Source organism: Mixophyes fleayi, chromosome 4 (assembly GCF_038048845.1).
Source record: "Mixophyes fleayi isolate aMixFle1 chromosome 4, aMixFle1.hap1, whole genome shotgun sequence".
Taxonomy (NCBI): domain Eukaryota; kingdom Metazoa; phylum Chordata; class Amphibia; order Anura; family Limnodynastidae; genus Mixophyes; species Mixophyes fleayi.
The window spans coordinates 40973240-40985923 of NC_134405.1; the positions used below are offsets into that span (position 1 = coordinate 40973240).

General features: G+C 40.4%; 1 long non-coding RNA gene across 1 annotated transcript; it reads left to right on the forward strand.

Moving 5' to 3' along the window:
• Positions 1-9182: 9182 nt before the first annotated feature.
• On the forward strand, positions 9183-12369 carry LOC142149750 (uncharacterized). Its single transcript, XR_012690885.1, has 2 exons — positions 9183-9220; positions 11832-12369. It is a non-coding gene; the product is annotated as an uncharacterized LOC142149750 (long non-coding RNA).
• Positions 12370-12684: the final 315 nt, after the last annotated feature.

A 12684-nucleotide genomic window follows, 5' to 3' on the forward strand; every position in this document is an offset into this window, starting at 1 on the left:
GTGATTCCAGCTTCCTATATAACACATAGGAATGTGTGTGATTCCAGCTTCCTATATAACACACAGTCATCTATGTAATGTGTATGATCCCAGCTTCCTATATAATACACAGTCATCTATGTAATGTGTATGATCCCAGCTTCCTATATAAACAACAGTCATCTATGTAATGTGTATGATCCCAGCTTCCTATATAACACACAGTCATCTATGTAAGGTGTGTGATCCCAGCTCTCTATATAATACACAGTCATTTATATAATGTGTATGATCCCAGCTTCCTATATAACACACAGTCAGCTATGTAATGTGTATGATCCCAGCTTCCTATATAACACACAGTCATCTATGCAATGTGTATGATCCCAGCTTCCTATATAACACACAGTCATCTATATAATGTGTGTGATCCCAGCTTACTATATAATAATACACAGTCATCTATATAATGTGTGTGATCCCAGCTTCCTATATAACACATAGGAATGTATATAATGTGTGTGATTCCAGCTTCCTATATAATACACAGTCATCTGTGTAAAGTGTGTGATTCCAGCTTCCTATATAACACATAGGAATGTGTGTGATTCCAGCTTCCTATATAACACATAGGAATGTGTGTGATTCCAGCTTCCTATATAACACACAGTCATCTATGTAATGTGTATGATCCCAGCTTCCTATATAATACACAGTCATCTATGTAATGTGTATGATCCCAGCTTCCTATATAACACACAGTCATCTATGTAATGTGTATGATCCCAGCTTCCTATATAACACACAGTCATCTATGTAATGTGTGTGATCCCAGCTCTCTATATAATAAACAGTCATTTATATAATGTGTGTGATCCCAGCTTTCTATATAACACACAGTCATCTATATAATGTGTGTGATCCCAGCTTACTATATAATAATACACAGTCATCTATATAATGTGTGTGATCCCAGCTTCCTATATAGCACATAGGAATGTATGTAATGTGTGATTACAGCTTCCTATATAACACACAGTCATCTGTATAATGTGTGTGATCCCAGCTTACTATATAATAATACACAGTCATCTATGTAATGTGTATGATCCCAGCTTCCTATATAATACACATTCATCTATGTAATGTGTATGATCCCAGCTTCCTATATAACACACAGTCATCTATGTAATGTGTGTGATCCCAGCTCTCTATATAATACACAGTCCTCTATATAATGTGTGTGATCCCAGCTTTCTATATAGCACATATGAATGTATGTAATGTGTATGATCCCAGCTTACTATATAACACACAGTCATCTATATAATGTGTGTGATCCCAGCTTACTATATAATAATACACAGTCATCTATATAATGTGTGTGATCCCAGCTTCCTATATAGCACATGAATGTATGTAATGTGTGATTCCAGCTTCCTATATAACACATAGGAATGTATGTAATGTGTGTGATTCCAGCTTCCTATATAATACACAGTCATCTATGTAATGTGTATGATCCCAACTTCCTATATAACACACAGTCATCTATGTAATGTGTATGATCCCAGCTTCCTATATAATACACAGTAATGTATGTAATGTGTATGATCCCATCTCTCTATAATACACAGTAATGTATGTAATGTGTGTGATCCCAGCTTCCTATATAGCACATAGGAATGTATGTAATGTGTATGATCCCAGCACGTTTTATAGTCCTTAGTATAGTACTTTGTATTGCACTAATATTAAACATTGTAATGTATATAATATATGTGGACTGGACCAGACTGGCTTTTTTCACCCAGGATCCCATGTGTGTTTACCATGGGTCAAAATGGTATGATATTGATATCATTCATATCAAGATGTAACATTAGGTCCTCTGTGTGACCAGCCTTGCCTGTCCCATAGATTGTAAGCTTGGAGCAGGGTCTTCTTACCTCTCCGTCTGTATGTATTACCCAGCATTGTTTTATTAATGTTTGTTCCCAATTGTAAAGCGCTACAGAATCTGCTATATAAATAAATGATGATGAGGTGCACCCTACAGCGACATGCTGTATGCTGCAGTCTTCCATGCATCCAGTGGCTACACGTTCACCAGACCGGTTGCATGCAGAGTACACCCTAGGCTTCATACCTGCAATTCCTGCTGCACATTGCCCTGCTCCAGCTTTGCCATCCTCGTGACTTGCAGATTATCTCATCCTTATAAATCATACATAACTCCAGATAAAGTTTGGAACATTCAAGGGCGAACGGCAATTTTCAAATCATTCTACGGATTCTCACCAGCAATGAGGTCTGGACTTTAAATTCTCAACACCTGTGTTGGTCTTTAGCACACAGGGCTAGATTTACTAAACTGCGGGTTTGAAAAAGAGGGGATGTTGCCTATAGCAACCAATCAGATTCTAGTTATCATTTATTTAGTACATTCTACAAAACGACAGAATCTGATTGGTTGCTATAGGCCAGTGTTGGCTAACCTGTGACACTCCAGGTGTTGTGAAACTACAAGTCCCAGCATGCTTTGCCAATATATATATATATATATATATATATATATATATATATATATATATATATATATATATATTATATATAGCAGCTTATTGTTGGAAGGGTATGCTGGGACTTGTAGTTTCACAACACCTGGAGTTTCACAGGTTAGCCAACACTGCTATAGGCAGCATCTCCACTGTTTCAAACCCACAGTTTAGTAAATATACCCCACAGACTTCAGGGGAAAATGCAGGATTTACACAGAGTGGCATCCAAATGTTTGATTTGGGGGGGGAAAAAACAAAAAACCTGTCGCAATAAGACTACAACAGATACTTTTTGTGTAGTCAAATTGTTTTACTGTAAATAACACGTACGGTTGAGTCAGAAAGTGTTGCTTTTCTCATAGTGTAAGATATTATCTAATAACATTGAGAGTAACAGTATATGTGGCTGGATCACTTATAAATAACTTATTGTATAAATATATTTAAACTATTAGCGCAGTGTGCCAATTTATATCATTGCAAATGTACTGATTTTTGATACTGTGTATTAGAATGTACTGATCTCTGAGGTATTGATTTCTGATGTAATAGATATTTGTTTGAGGAAATCTGTTGTGCATCTTCCAGAGGAAATCCTCATTTAAATTAATTAGGCCTTTTGATGTGTGTGTGTCAAATATGTCTTTCTAGCCTGAAAGCACAGCACTACCTTTCTTTCCTGTCTGAACAATTTAAATGGCACATGATTTGGGAAATCCCAGATCAGTTAAAATTGCGTTAACTCCAAGTGTAGAGGATTTCACATGCTGAGATCTGATGTTGTGGTGACACTAGCCTCTATGTAAAAAGGTGTTAAACCCTCCAGGTTGATTTATGTGCAGGCTGCATGAAGCAGCCTGGATTGGTTAGAGGGGCAGAGGGCTGTATTATTTCCTGCCAGGCTTTGTGTGTAAATCTGTATAAAAGGAGGACTGTTTGACCATGTAGTAACATTATTCCATCTGTACCTTTCTGGAGATCGTTAGTACCACAAACTAGTGTAACTCTCCTCTTAAGGGCTACTTGAGCTAATAAAACATCACTGCTTCAAGATCCTGCTTTGACGCCTACTTACCTGCGGCAATTCCTGTGACCTACAGATTAGACCAATCTAATCCGTTATCCGGCTGTTCTGAGGTTTGGACCCAGCATTCCAGTACCAACGCTCTGCCCGCTACCCTGCAGCTCTGGCCTGTGTGATAGGCCAGGGGGAACTTGAGATGAAATGAGGTATTAATTTCACCTCAACCAGTCTACACCTCGTTTCTCACAGACTGTGGACTATACAAACATATACTTTTTCTAGCCCTCTGGTCAGTCATATTTAAACTTGTATATATTGTATTTTTAAGTGGTAATATGTCTGGCAGCATGGTTTTCCTATATTGTGTATACATGCAGACTAGTCCATTGTTTCAACCTAGGCAAAAGAATTATTGTCTACAAATTCTTGTATGACTGTAAATCACACCAGTGGTGTCTCTTGTCTTTGTTTAGCTGTGTTTTTGTGTGTGTTTGCATAAGGAAAAGGTCAACAGATAGATGACTACATTATATATTTAAATGCAATGTCTCTGGATTGTAACCTTACTTGTTTAAACAATGTCTGCTGTATAGCCACAGAACAATACCTGTCCCTAATTATATTAAGAGTGGCTCATCTGCTATCCCTTTGTCTGCATTTGTACCTGTGAAAAGGTCCAAGCAGGCAGGTCCTGAAACTTGTGAGAAGGTCATTTATGCCTTTAAATGAGAGTTCCAGAGGACGGCAAAGAGACATTCACTACCCAGTGATAACTGAAGTCAGGCTGGCCTTAAGGCCTCAATCTCTGTCCTGACAGGAAAGGGACAATCAGTCCCTGGAGTACTATCTTTGTCCTGATCTACTCTCTCTAGGTCTTGGGCAGCTGTGTGTCTGCCAAAAGCAGAATGACAGTGACTCAGGGGCACCGCCTGAGAGTAGCTAGAAAACTGGTGAGGTGTTTTCATTGTACCCTGTATGGTGTCAGTGCCAAACTGTAATGTCATTATTTAAATATTATATTGCTGTTTGGTGCTACCATTTTATAAAATAAACCACATTTTTTTTATTTCGGATATTTGCCTGGGTGGTTTTGAACCCTAGATAGGTACTGGGTAGGCCAACTGTGTGACACAGAGGGCTACATTAAACCTGGTATCATGACAGAACCATCCACAGCAACCCTGATCTAAAGGAAGGGGTCAGGGGTACCAGCCGAGGTGTCCAGCAAAGGGGTACACAAGCAGTGAAAATTACACAGAAGGAAGCAGTTCTAGGTGCCGGTGAAGGAGCCTAGTGGTGGCAGCAGAAGCCCCACCTACTGCGTTCAGTGGGGTGCAATTTGGGAAGAGTAAAGGGGACGGTGGCAAGGCAAGTCCAGCCGATGCCCAGCACCATGGACAGGGTGGCATAGGAGGTCCATCCTGTCACACCAACCCTCCGGGTACATCTCACCAGCCACTGACCCGCCCTGTCCCTGGGAGTTATCAGAGACCATCGGAGCCCAGGCTGGAGAAGAAGTACTACTCTCCTACCTTCTGTTTCCATCACTTTTAACTGCGCTCTCCAGCTACTCAGCTCACCTCCTCTCAGTCCCTCTGCCCTCTGTCTCCTCTCGCTTCTCTCCGCTCCCCTCAGTGACTCTCAACCTGTCATCCGTGCCCACCCTCCTGGGCCATAGTTACCTGCCTGTACTCACTTTTCCCCTCCCTCCCTCTCTTTCATGCTGTGCCTGAGCCCCCAGAGTTATAGTGCTTACTGTTACTTGTACTGTGCTGTTTCACCTTGTACTGTGCCATTGTTTGTCCTTGTACGGCGCTACGGATACTTTGTGGCGCCCTATAAATAAAAATTAATAATAATAATAACTACAGCTGAAGGAAAACCGGTCAGCTAAGGATGAACTGCCCCACAGCCCCAGCACCCCAGACTCGTGCCCCTAATCAGAGTCCTCCAGCCCAGTGGAGTATGGCGTGTCTGAAGGTGACTCACTGGAGAGAGTCACTTGTTTTTCCAAAAGACCCCCCAAAAAACACGTGGAGGAACCTGCAGCCAGTCCAAGTGGGACCCCTGCAGGGGGAAGGATTTAGAGACTCAGTGGCCTCAATCACTGTAGGGAGTCCCCATCTTATTGATCCTGCCGCAGGGTTGCACTGCCAAAGTTACCGTGGCAGATGTACTGCAGAAGGAACTTTAAAAAATTGTGTCTGCGCCTCCAATAATACAAAAGATATAAAAAAGAAAGTCACATTCTCTTGCATAAAAGCAAACAATCACATTTATTGATCAAATGGTTGTATATAGATGCAAATCCTAAATAAGTATAGAATTTAAAAAATTAGTAAATAGCGAAATGTTTGTAATTTATTCAAACAGACCTTATGACCTAGCTGTCAGCTGGAGCACAAAGGATGTACAGAAAGGATCATTTCATGGAGGAAGATCAACACATGAAGGAGTTGCCTTTTGCAGCATGTAAGTATTTATAGTTAACAATGTTATTCTTTTTAGGTTATTGGGGGACTTGCGTTACAGTTACACACAGTCAAGTAATAATTTGTTTCAAAATGGCCTAAGGTTGATCTTTTTTTCTCTAATATTTTAAACAGATAAAGAAGACAGACATTATGGGTTCCAGCATGACCTGCCGTGCAACACCTCTAAGCAATGGGATAAAACCAACATGTATGTGTTTGTAATTTTTTTTTTTTATTTTATTTACAAAGGAGTTTGTATTTACAGTTTGTTTTTATTTTGATTTTCATTTGATTACTTTAATTGTGTTTTAAATAAATATTACTATTTTATTTTTGCAATACTGATTCTCCTGTAATTCTCTGCTGCTTTGGACACTTTTGAACACCCTCTTCTCCTACACATCCTTCACTCCATTGTCCATCTAGACACAGTTCTCTCCTGGGTCCCTTCCTACCTCTCTAACCGCTCCTGTAGTGTACCCACCTCTGGGACATTCTCGCTTCCACTCTCTATTGAGGTCTCACAAGGCTCCTTTTTTTTCTAAATGTTGTACTTTAATATTGTACATCTCTTGTCTTGGGGTACTAATTTGGTCATTTGGCCTCCAATACCGCCTCTTTGCTGAGGACACCTAAATGTACATTGCTTTCCCTGACCTATTTCTTTCTGTACTATCTGTTGTAAACCACTATCTTTCTGCACTCTCCCATGGATGTCACAACGATACCTAAAGCTCGACCTTATTATTGTCCCTCATGCCAGAGTCACCAACTGGCCTCCAATCTCACTCACTGTCAATAACACTGCTATACCCTCTGTGTTGCTTAAAATGTTAATACTCAGTAAGTTTGTGATGAGGATAGCAGGAATCCATTAATATAGTATAACATAAATAAAAAAAAAACATTTGTACAGACAAAGGTCCCTCAAAGTTTAAACATTATACCGCCTAGAGCCTAAACAACTGTCCAAAAGAATATTCCAAACAATGCACCAAATTCGGAGCGGCCAATTTCACTAATAATCAGCAATTTGCTTTGCCTCCATCAGCATAGTGTCCCCTGCCATAATGGCAAGCAAGTCCTGATTAGTCTGCACCGGCCTGCATTTCCTAGGGTGATGTCCCACTAGCTCGCCCCTCCCCCCCCCCCCCCAGATAGGGGATCCACCCATAATATTAAAATAATATGTCCCTTAACTAAGCAGTGTGTATGTGTGTGAGTGGTTAAAATAATATTCCATGTAAGTAATAGTTAACTGGACCACTCTAGATCCCAGGATGGGCAGGTTTAGCCAAAGTAGCACTAGTACTACAAGGGCAAGAATACTCAATGTCTGCAGGGGGCCAGATTCCTGTTAGCGAGTGCCTGTAATTTGCGAACAGTAGTATACACTTCGCATAATAGCTCCATCACGCCCCTGTTGCTAGGACCCGAGGAATGAATAACAAGCTGAGATTTTGCAGACAAGTATGGAAAAGATCCGCAAATGACATGAGCGCACCCACACGTGCTCTGAGAACCAATCATAGAGCAGATTATTGTAAAGTGCAGCATTTCCAAAATGAGAGCCAGCACCTTTTCAAGCGTGAGCTGTGGGTGTTGACAGAGGCCATGGACAGTATGACCACAGGCCGTTATATCTCAAATGAGATGAAGCTGTGGGCATACACTAAGGTGCGCTGCTTTATATTGGGGCTTTTTAAATGCCGGCGCAGCCTTGTGCAGCGCCAGCCACAGATTTTGGAGGAGTTAAGGGAGGAGATTTTAAGACGTGAGTTCTCTAATAATCGCCTAAAATACTGTAATCCAATTTTTTTTTTTGTAGGTTTCTGAGGTAGAAGTGCTAACCACTAAGGCAACATGCTGATATTAACTCCCATAAAGTTTAACACAAACAACACTGATAATTGGGCAACGCTCAAATTAGTGCCAACCTCATTTGTCAATATTACAAGGCCTTACCCAAATACTTCCTGTAATATGTCTCCCGAGTCTGTCACTATTTAGATTATGTAAATATTGTTCTGGAAAACTACAATATTAATGTAGTACTTATGTTTAGAAACATAAAATGTCAGTTCAACATCCCTATGTCACCTAAGGCAAATCCAAGATTTGTTACAGACCATCTGAAAGTGTTGTGTGTCTCTACATTTACATTTTTTTATTGAAAGACAATCTGTTATGTGTGTCGCTAAATGCATGTTTCACAATGTCAACTGACATTATTATATGGCTACATGTAGGTAACTGTGAAACAGGGAGAACATTTATAAAGAAACTAATGTGTTATACTTATTCCAACAGGCAGTCAGAGGCGTGAACAACAAGAGGCCAGGGAGAAGCATGAGGTGGAGGAGGTGCCCAGGGAGGAGCCTGAGAAGGAGGAGGTGCCCCGGGAGGAGCCTGAGGAGGAGTAGGTGGAGGAGGCGCCTGGGGAGGAGGTGCCCAGGGAGGAGCCTGTGGAGGAGGCGCCCAGGGAGGAGCCTGGGGAGGAGCCTGGGGAGGAGGTGTCCAGGGAGGAGCCTGGGGAGAAGGAGCACAGGGAGGAGCCTGAGAAGGAGGCACGCATGGGAGGAGCCTGAAGAGGAGGCACACAGGGAGGAGCCTTAGAAGGAGGCACACAGGGGAGGAGTCTGAGAAGGAGGCACGCAGGGGAGGAGCCTGAGGAGGAGGCACACACGGGAGGAGCCTGAGGAGGAGGAGGTGCCCAGGGAGGAGCCTGAGGAGGAGGAGGCGCCCAGGGAGGAGCCTGAGGAGGAGATGAGGCAGCGGATGTTGCGGCGACGGAGGAGTAGGAGGCCCCTGTGGAGGCTTTTGTGGAATGTAAGTATTTTTAACAAGCAAACTGATATTTTTGTTGTTGTGGGTAGGCCCATTGTAGTCATCATAAAGCTCTGTTTTTCCACATGCCATTTGCCGCATGCCATGTGCCCAATAACTAGTTATCTATTAAAAAAAACTATCAATCCTCTGACTATTAATGTGTTTAATATCCCATTAACCTTTGCAGACATATTAAATTTACGTCACACTTTGCACCTCCGCTGATTACGTCAAACTTCACCCCAAGAAGTAATTTATGTATGATAAATAACGTAAGCATGCTACTTTTTTTTATTTCCTTGTTTTTAACAGCTCAAGAAGAAACCAGAACAGGGGAGGTGAAGCCAGCATCGGTGGGTTCGCTCATCCAAAAACGTAGAAGATATAATACAAAAATTAAAAAATACAAGAAACTAAAAATCAAACAATTTCCAATTAAGAAAAATTATATGGTCAGGTTTCATTTAATTTTTTTTAAAAATAATCTGTTTATGTTGTTGCCTATTTTACATTTGTATATATAAAAAAACTGTGTGTATGTGTGTGTCTTTTATAATGTAATTATGAAAAGTGTTCATTTTACTTTTGCAAATAATGATTGTACATTAAGCTTTATTTTTCAGGGGTCACAACATGGTTTGGCAAAGCTACAAAGTTCCTGTTTGGTTAACTTTATTTCCCTTATTCAGGCCCACAAAGTTGAGACAGAGAAGGGCATGGTTGGGAATTGAACTCATGACTCCAGTGCTGTAAGGCAGAAGTGCGAGTCACTAAACCACTGTGCTGCTGGATTGTGGTCTGCATAGTTTTTTTCTTTTTTGTACAGCTGAGTACATAACATACAAGCCGTAGATGAAGAAAAGACAAGGTTTCACAATAAAATAAAAATAGTTACATTTGAAAGTAACATTGTAGTAAATTAAAAATGCACCTTGCTCTAATAAGGTTGCATTTAAGGGGGGAGATACATCTAAAATATTAGGACAGATTTATCATTCTGGTAGAGCGTGTAGTAGATCACATTTGAACGATAGAGTAAAAATCAAGCTATCAAGTGTTTGTGTGTTACATGAAAACAAACCATTACTTTCCTTATTAGCTAAATACTATCCCTTGTAAAAACAAAACATAGACTGGTTTGGGCAAAGTTACTCTCATTAATGATTCAGGCCCACAAGGTGCAAACAGATGCTACGACCATGCTTGGTATTCAAACTCATGACGCCAGTGTTGTGAGACAGAAGTGCTAACTTTAAGGTACCCTTGCAGATCTTAACTGGCTTATATTTTTGGGTAATAAGGAAGAGTGGCTGTGTTGTGTTGTTTTTTTCTTGAAGTACTATTATCTGGCTCTTACATCTGTTGCACACATGTTGTATTGTTGAGCTTCTCGTTGTAGTCTATAGAATGTATTTTTTTTTTTTTAAATGAACATTGCCTTAGTAGTTAGCCAATCCACCTTCCTACAATGGAATCATGAGTTCGATTCCTGACTCATTTTGTAACGGTGAGGACACAAATTTTTAGCATATATTAATTAAAATATATAAATGAATGTTTATGCTAGCAAATTAGATGCATTTCCATCCACATGTGCTCAGTTCAACTCAAACACATTATACGATCTTTCATGTCGGTGATTAAAAAGGTGTGTTGATTTAACTGAGTAACACTTTAAAATCATTTGCCAAAGGTAATCTAATTATATAAATGCTAACGCGAATAATAACGTAACAAGAATTCTATACTATATACACATAATTGTGTTTTAATATTTGTAAACAAACTCTTTGCACCTCCCACATTTGCCGTTACGTAATACCGTCTTATCTTTAAGAAGCGGATCTTAAGACTCGGATCTTAAGATGGACTGACTGCTTAAGATCCATTGCATCTTATTTTCCATTGCTTAAAAGACTTAAGATGGGCGTGTCTTTGAACTTCCGTTCCTTGTTGAATTGCGAATTTCTTATCTCCCCGTTTGTTCTTAAAATACTCATAGCAACTTACGCACATGTAAAGATCTGTACTAAATCAGGCCCATAATAATTAATGAAAACACATTATACTTTTTTTTCATGAAATACATTTATCTTGTTATTAATGTCTTTTGTACATGAAATACATTTTTACAGTTGCTCTCGATTTCAAACACATGTTCTAGTACACATGCACAACAGTCATCACTATTGGCAGGGCCATCTTTTCCATTGGGCACAGTGGGCAGCTGCCCGGGGGCCCCACGGGCAAGGGGGCCCCATAGGCACAGCTCTTAATGAGAATAAATAATCCTGCAAAAGCAAAAAAACCTGCAAAAAAAAACCCTACAAGGGTCACTGAGCAAGTACATCTATCTATCTCTATATATCTGTATACATCTATATATCTATATCTAGGGGCCCCGGTGCACTACTTTGCTCCGGGGCCCATAATGTTGTTAAGATGGCCCTGACTATCGGCACTTACACCTAACCCGTAGCTGGTGAAAGTGATACGACAGAAAATGATGTATCTGAGAGATGTCCAGAGCTTGAATCGGACACTGATGTGTGCTCTCGACCTTGGCACGCCCTGCCAGTATATTGACTAGGTGCATACACACACTCCCTCTCCCATTCTGCCCATGAAATCGTAGGCTGTTGGAAGTGTCCTTTGTGTTCGAAGATGAACTAGATGTACTTGCGTTCACTGGTATATGGATCGTTTCTGGGCATGCGCAGAGTCAATTGAACGCAAAATATGGCATCGACATTTATGTTTCTTAATTAATCAGACCCACTATATCTCTCTACATTTCAGTTGTCGACCTGTTAATACGGTCTATATTGCAATTGTCGATCTATTAAATCTGTCTATATTTCAATTGTCGACCTAATTATACTGTTGATGTCATTATTGTCGACTTTCCAATCCTGCCTATATTATGGTGGTAACTCTCGAACATATGTATCGCCTCCTATACAGAATGGCAATTTTATTGTCAGGAGACAGCCTGGATCCAAGTTGAACAGTCCTTTACATCTTACACATGCAGCATCGTGCGTTGACGGAGGTCTGCGGTGATGGGTATTGTGTTATGTGTAATTATTCATTGTCCGGGCCGCGGATGACGCCATTCACATATCCTGGTCCTGCCCACCTTCACTTGGTAGACCTGCCTTCTGCCTCATCGGGGGGGCAGGTGTGCAAAGTCGGCAAGGTGATAATGTAGGGGGAGGAGGTCTTATTGTATTTAGTTTTTGTCTGTTTGTACCATGGAGATTCTTCTAAAGGGTTTTCTAATGTGAAATGAAAGGAGGGTATTTTTGGATGAAGCCTCTAGTCCAGTCTACAGGACTGCTTGGTTCTCTCCCCTCCCCGTTATTTCCCTAAATACTTCCTCTCTCCTCTTCCTCTTCCTTTTTCTCTCAGAATTTTTCAAAATATCTAAGTATTGTATAATGTTTTGTATTTTTTTTTCCTATACTGTTAAAATTCAATAAACTTTGAAATCGTAAAAAAAACAAGACAAACTTTAATTGTACTCTAAATAATAGGTGACAGGTTAAATATGTGTCACAGCATTCCCTCAGTTACACTGCACTTTACTCTGCTTGTTGGATCCTCACTTTGTCTTCCCCCCTCATTCTCTGTCTGTTCTAAAAACTGCCCAGACCGGATTCTCCAGGATACAGAGGACTGGACGATTGTTGAGTTAACCCTTTCATGGTTCCTGAGTTATTATCAACTTCACGTCCGCTTCTTATAAACATCTCTGTAGACTCATATCACATCTTTTTATTGTTTAAAAGCAAAATAAAACGGCAGCAATTGGAAA